General features: G+C 42.8%; 1 protein-coding gene across 1 annotated transcript in view; it reads left to right on the top strand.

Annotated features, from left to right (window-relative positions):
* The window catches only part of LOC109912386 (gastrula zinc finger protein XlCGF57.1-like), a 75299-nt gene that overhangs the window by 11245 nt on the left and 57797 nt on the right, over positions 1 to 6257 (top strand). The window contains exon 2 of the mRNA XM_048619599.1: positions 2502 to 2736. The gene's annotated coding sequence lies outside the window, so the exon portion shown is untranslated. The remainder of the gene's footprint in view (positions 1 to 2501; positions 2737 to 6257) is intronic.

Raw genomic sequence — 6257 nt, 5'->3', positions numbered from 1 at the left:
TTCTTCAGAAAATTTTCTGAAGAAGGGTCTAGGCCCGAAGCGTCAGCTTTCCTGCTCCTCTGATGCTGCTTGGCCTGCTGTGTTCATCCAGCTCTACACCTTGTTATCTCAGATTCTCCAGCACCTGCAGTTCCTACTATCTCTGAAACAAAGATTTCTGTTACTGATTCTGATCATTCTAGTAAGTTGTGATCCGGAACTTAGGGAAACAAGCTCATAGTTTAGAAATAACTGGGTTAGTCAGAAATCAGTTGAGTAGTCAGTAAGGATATTCCCATTTCTGAAGAAGAGCTATACCAAATTTGAAACCTTAACTCTGCTCCTGTCTCTACAGATGCTGTCAGCCTGCTGAGGTTTTCCAGCATTCCGAATTTGTTTTGAATTTCCAGCATCCACAATATTTTGCTTTAAAAGGATATTTCCTTCTCCATGCTGAGAGATTTGTAAGAAATTGCCATCTAATACATTAATAGAATCTGAAGAAAGCGATTGAATATCACAGGAATAGCTCCCTCTGTCACTTGTGAAGAAGGTTTCTTATATCGACAAACTCTTGATTGTGCAGGCTTATTAGTCTTCCAAGGACGAGCCTCTCACTCACACCCTGACATAAGAAATTTTATACAGTGGGGGATCTAGCATAAGTTAAACAGGATGCCCCAGCAAACAAATTACTCCATGGACTTCTGATGGGAAGAGGAGGGATTCTCTCTAGTGAATTGACAATAAATGATTGACATAAGACTCACAAAAGTAAACTAAATAAACAGGAAAGAGGGAAAATTCACACAGGAAAGAACCTTGCACTGGAGGTCAGCTTCATCTTTCCATACGTCCAAAGCAGGTTATTCCAAGGAGGCCACCATCTCCAACTGCAGAGATCAGCATCTACCTGATCTGGGAATAGGAAACTATTCTGTTGAGACTTCTGCTTCCAGTCCCAGAGATCTGTGCCCTCTTACTTGCCCCCATAAAATTGTCCAATCTGGGATTAATAAACCATTCTTACCTGTTATGGGTCATTTGTCTTTTCTGCTTGTTTAGATTATGTATCATATTGAACCTGTTGCTTCTTAATAAACTGCTTAAAAATCACCAATGATTATTGCTCTTTTTTGGGTAATCTGTGACTCCTAGACTAAACTTTTACATTCACTTACACTCGTGCAGAGGTGTAAGTGAATTTAATTAATTTATTGTATAATTTAAGGTGTTAGTTTACAGAATTAAAGAATTGCAACAATGCAGAATAAGGTCATTTGACCCATTATGTCTACACTGGCTTTTTTAGCTTTCAACTTAGTGTCAACTTCTTTTATTCATCCTTTATTGCCTATCCCTTGTTAATCTTGGGGTCACGGTGACCTCCGATGCATTTTTGAATTGCTGCAGTTCGTTTGGTTCAAGGAGACCCATCGTGCCATTTGGGAGGGATTCCAGGATTTTGACCCAGTGACACTGAAGGTACAGTAAAATGATTCTGATGTAGTTTGGTGGGAAAGAGAACTTGCAAATGGTGGTGTTCCTGTGTAGCCACTCTTGCCTTTCAAACAATAAGTGACTGTGGTTTTGAAAGTGTTGCCTAAGGACACTTGGTGAATTTATGCAGTGCATCCTGTAGTTGGTACACACTGCTGCTAGTGAGTGTCGGTGATGGAAGGATTGAATGTTTGGAGACATGGCACCACATGAGATTGCTCTGATCTGGATGGTGTCAAGTTTCTTGAGTATTGCTGGAGCTGCTCTCATCCAGGAAAGTGGGGGGTGTTCCATCACTCTTCTGATTTGTGCCTTTGGAAGTAAGGAAGTGAGTTGTTCACTGCAGGATTCCTGACCTTTGACCTGTTCCTGTAGCCACAATATTCATTTTGCGAATTCTGTTCATTTCTGGTCCATGGTAACCCCCAAGATGTGGACAATGGGGCACTTAGTAATGGTAATGCCATTGAATGTGGTTAGAATTCTGTTGGAAATGGTCATTGCCTGTCATTTTTATGGCACAAATATTATGTGCCACTTGTCAGCCAAGTCTCGATTCCATCCAGATCTTGCTACATTCAGACATGGACTGCTTCACTATCTGTGCCATCATGAGTGTTGCAGGACATTGTAAAATCATTAATGAACATCTCCAGATTTGACCTTATGGTAGATAGAATGGGATTGATAAAGCAGCTGAGGATGGTTGGGTGGAGGACACACCCTGAGGAATTCCTGCAGAGATCTCCTGGAGCTGAGATGATTGACTTCCAAGGGTAACCATTTGCCTTTGAGGCAGGTATGACTCCAACCAGCGGAGAATTTTCACTCTTATTGCAATTGACTCTAATTTTGCTCGGGCTCCTTGATACCAAACTTGGCCAAATGCAGTGTTTATGTCACATTCACTTCTGGAATTCAGCTGTTTTGTTCATGTTTGAAGCAAGGTTGCTAACTTGATCTCCTGTTTTTCCCCTGTAACCTTTAACATTAAATGTTTCCATTGAACTTATCTCCATCAGAACTCATTCACAGCAGCAGCAGGAGAGGAACGGAGCGAACCTGAGGGTCAATACCGGCAGTGGTTTTCAGATAAAAACCTGAGGAATGGTGTACAGATCAAACTCATTTGGAATAGCAGTGAGAGAGGAGCAGAGCGAGCCTGAATCCAGAGGGAGAGTTTCAGAAGTGACATCAGGGTTCAAAAAGTGAAGTACATCAAGAGGAGTTGCTGCTTGGACCAGCTTTAGGAACTGAGTGAGTAGTATCTGGGGGGAGACACCATGTATAATCCTTATTTTTAAAAACCAAAAGAACTGTGGATGCTGTAAATCAGGAACAAAAACAAAGTTGCTGGAAATGCTCAGCAGGTCTGGCAGCATCTGTGGAGCAGAAAACAGAGTTAATGTTTTGGGTCCGGTGACCCTTCCTCAGAGTTTTTAATCCTTATTTTTGTTGTTTGTAGTTTGTTACGAATAGTGATAGACAGAACCAGAGAGAGAAATCTGCTTTGGCGAGTAGTGGGTAAGGATGATTAATTGGTCCCTAGTCTATCGTCTGTAATTCATAAGGTTCACAGTGGCAGGAGAATTTGACCCCATGGAATGCTCCTCCTGCAATATGTGGGACACTTCCAGTAACCATGGTGACCACGTATATAGGAAGTGTGTTCAACGGCATCTCCTGACTGACCACGTGAAACAGCTGGAGCTGCTGATGTACTCACCATGGAGCATTCACGATACTGAGGATGTCACAATAGCACATTTAGCAAGCTGGTCATAGCACAAGTAAAGGCTACACAGGCAGAAAAGCATCGGGTGGCCACCAGGAAGAGTAGTAAGTGTGGGCTTGCAGTGTAGGAGTCCCCTGTGACCATTATTTTCTCACATATATTGTTTTGCAGGCTGCTTTTGGCGAGGGTTGGGGGTTGGCCTCAGGGAACGGCCAAGTTTCAGGCACCACAGTTGGCTCTGCTAAGAGCAGTAGGCCCTTCAAAATTGGAGAAGAGTGCTTAAAAAGGAAATTAGGAGAGCAAAGAAGGGCCACAAAATAACTGACAGATGTGATCAAGAAAACCTCATGGCTTTTTGTAAGTCTAGGGGTACTCATTATTTAGGAAGGACAGACAAAAAGGGAAAGGAGGTGTTGGTGTTGTATTGTTTATAAAGGAGGAAATCAGTGCAATAGTGATGGATACTGGCTTGGAAAATCTTGATGGAGAATCTGTATGGGTGGAGATAAAAAGAACTGAAGGACAAAAAAAATTGTTGGGGTTGTCTAAACGTTCCTAAACAATAGTGATGTAAGGGAAAGCATTAAAAAAGAATCAGAGATGCATGCAATAAATGTACAGTTATAATTATGGGTGACTTTAATTTACATATAGGTTGAACAAACCAAAATAGGAATGATGTTGTGGAGTAGAATTTTCTTGAAATGTGTACGTGTTGGTCTTTTAGACCAATATGTTGAACTAAATGTAGAACAGGCTATTCTAGACTGAGTACATTGCAGTGAGTAAGGATCAATTAACAATCTTGTTGTGCAGCATCCCATGGGGAAGAATAGCCATAATATGACCAGAAATTATCATTGAGTTGAAGTAACTGAATGTGAAATTACTAAAAGATTCACTGTGGCCATTGGTTAATTTTTAAATAATGTGTACATGAATTACAACATTAATTAATTCCTATCTGGCAGGAAAAGGATAAGAAAGGTGGCTAAACCACAGCCTGTAAAAAAAAAAAGAGGGATTATATTAGATCCAAAGAGGTGACATAAAATTGTGATAAAATGCAGTAAGCCTGAGGATTGGGAGTATTTTAGAACTCAGCAAAAGGGGACAAAAACGTTTGATCAAAAGGGGGAAAATAGAGTATGAGAGTAAAATTGTAGTAAACATAAAAAAACTGTGTAAAAGCTTTTAGAAGCATGAAAAGAGAAAATGATAAGTAAAGACAAGTGTAGGTTTCTACAGTCAGAAGCTGGAGAAATTGAGGTGGGGAACGAAGAAATGGCAGAAGAATTGAACACATACTTTGACTTCACAAATGAGGGCCTCCCATTTATTCTAGGGAACAAATGGTCCAGTTAGAGGGAGGAAGGGAAGGACATCAGTATTAGAAAGAAAATAGTGCTAGGGAGATTAATAGGGTTAAGGCTGACAAATCACCAGGACTTGATAATCTACATCCCAGAGTGTTAAAGGAAGTGGCTTGGGTATTATTGGATGCATTTGTGGGTATTCTTTAAAATCTCAAGACTCTGGAACAGTTCCTACAAATTGAAGGGTGGCAAATGTAACCCCACTATTTAAGCAAAAGGAGGGACAGAAAAAGCAGAGAATTACAGACGTTGTCTGGGCTGAAGATTTTTAGCTATGAAGAGAAATTGGGTAGGCTGGGGAGGTTTTATTTGAAGCAGAAGAGTCTGAAAGGGGACTTCATCAAGTTGTATACAATTATGAGGGGCATAGATAAGGTAGACAGGAAGGAGCTTTTCCCTTTGATGGAGGGATCAATGACCAATGGGCATATTTTGAAGGTAAGGGGCAGAAGATTCAGAGGGAATGTTATGAATGTTTTTTTTTCCACCCAGAGAGTGGTGGGAATCTGTAAGGGTGGTAGAGACACAGACCTTTGTAACATTTTAATAAGTATTTAGATGTGCTCCAGTGATGCCAAGAGATACAAGGCTATTGGCCAAATTTTGGAAAATTGCATTAGAATAGTTAGGTGCTTGTTTTTGATTGGAGCAGACTTGCTGGACAAAAGAGCCTTTTTCTGTACTATGGATGTCTATGACTCTAAGTTGTGCTTTGAAAGGGGATGAAGGAAGGTAAAAGAGAAACTTAAAAAAAGTTTAGGTCTGGGGCAGGGGAGAAGTTTAAAGGTAGTGTGGCCCAGTGGCTCGTGGGATAGGTGAGAAGTAGATCACATTTTTCTAATCTTAGTGACAAAGAAGCTCCTTGAACTGTTCAGAGATAGTAGGAACTGCAGATGCTGGAGAATCCGAGACAACAAGGTGCAGGGCTGGATGAACACAGCAGGCCAAGCAGCATCATTGGAGCAGAGAGGCTGACGTTTCGGGCCGAGACCCTTCATCAGAAAAGGGGGAGGGGAAGGGGGTTCTGAAATAAATAGGGAGAGAGTGGGAGGCGGATAGAAGATGGATAGAGGAGAGGATAGGTGGAGAGGAAACAAACAGGTCGAAGAGGCGGGGATGGGGCCAGTAAAGATGAGTGTAGGTGGGGAGTTAGGGAGGGGATAGGTCAGTCCAGGGAGGACGGACAGGTCAAGGAGGCGGGATGAGGTTAGTCGGTAGGAGATGGAAGTGCGGCTTGAGGTGGGAGGAGGGGATAGGTGGGAGGAAGCACAGGTTAGGGAGGCAGGGACGAGCTGGACTGGTTTTGGGATGCGGTAGGGGGAGGGGAGATTTTGAAACTTGTGAAATCCACATTGATACCATTGGGCTGCAGGGTTCCCAAGCGGAATATGAGTTGCTGTTCCTGCAACCTTTCGGGTGGCATCGTTGTGGCACTGCAGGAGGCCCAGGACGGACATGTCGTCTGAGGAATGGGAGGGGGAGTTGAAATGGTTCGCGACCCTTATCTGCTTTCCGGAGGGACCACTCTCTCCGTGACTGCCTTGTCCGCTCCACACTCCCCTCCAGCTGCACCACACCCGGCACTTTTCCCTGCAACCGCAGGAAGTGCGACACCTGCCCCCATACCTCCTCCCTCACCCCCATCCCAGGCCCCAAGAAGACTTTCC

Source organism: Rhincodon typus, chromosome 43, assembly GCF_021869965.1.
Source record: "Rhincodon typus isolate 14 chromosome 43, sRhiTyp1.1, whole genome shotgun sequence".
Classification (NCBI taxonomy): Eukaryota; Metazoa; Chordata; class Chondrichthyes; order Orectolobiformes; family Rhincodontidae; genus Rhincodon; species Rhincodon typus.
This window is presented reverse-complemented; position numbering and strand designations above follow the sequence as displayed.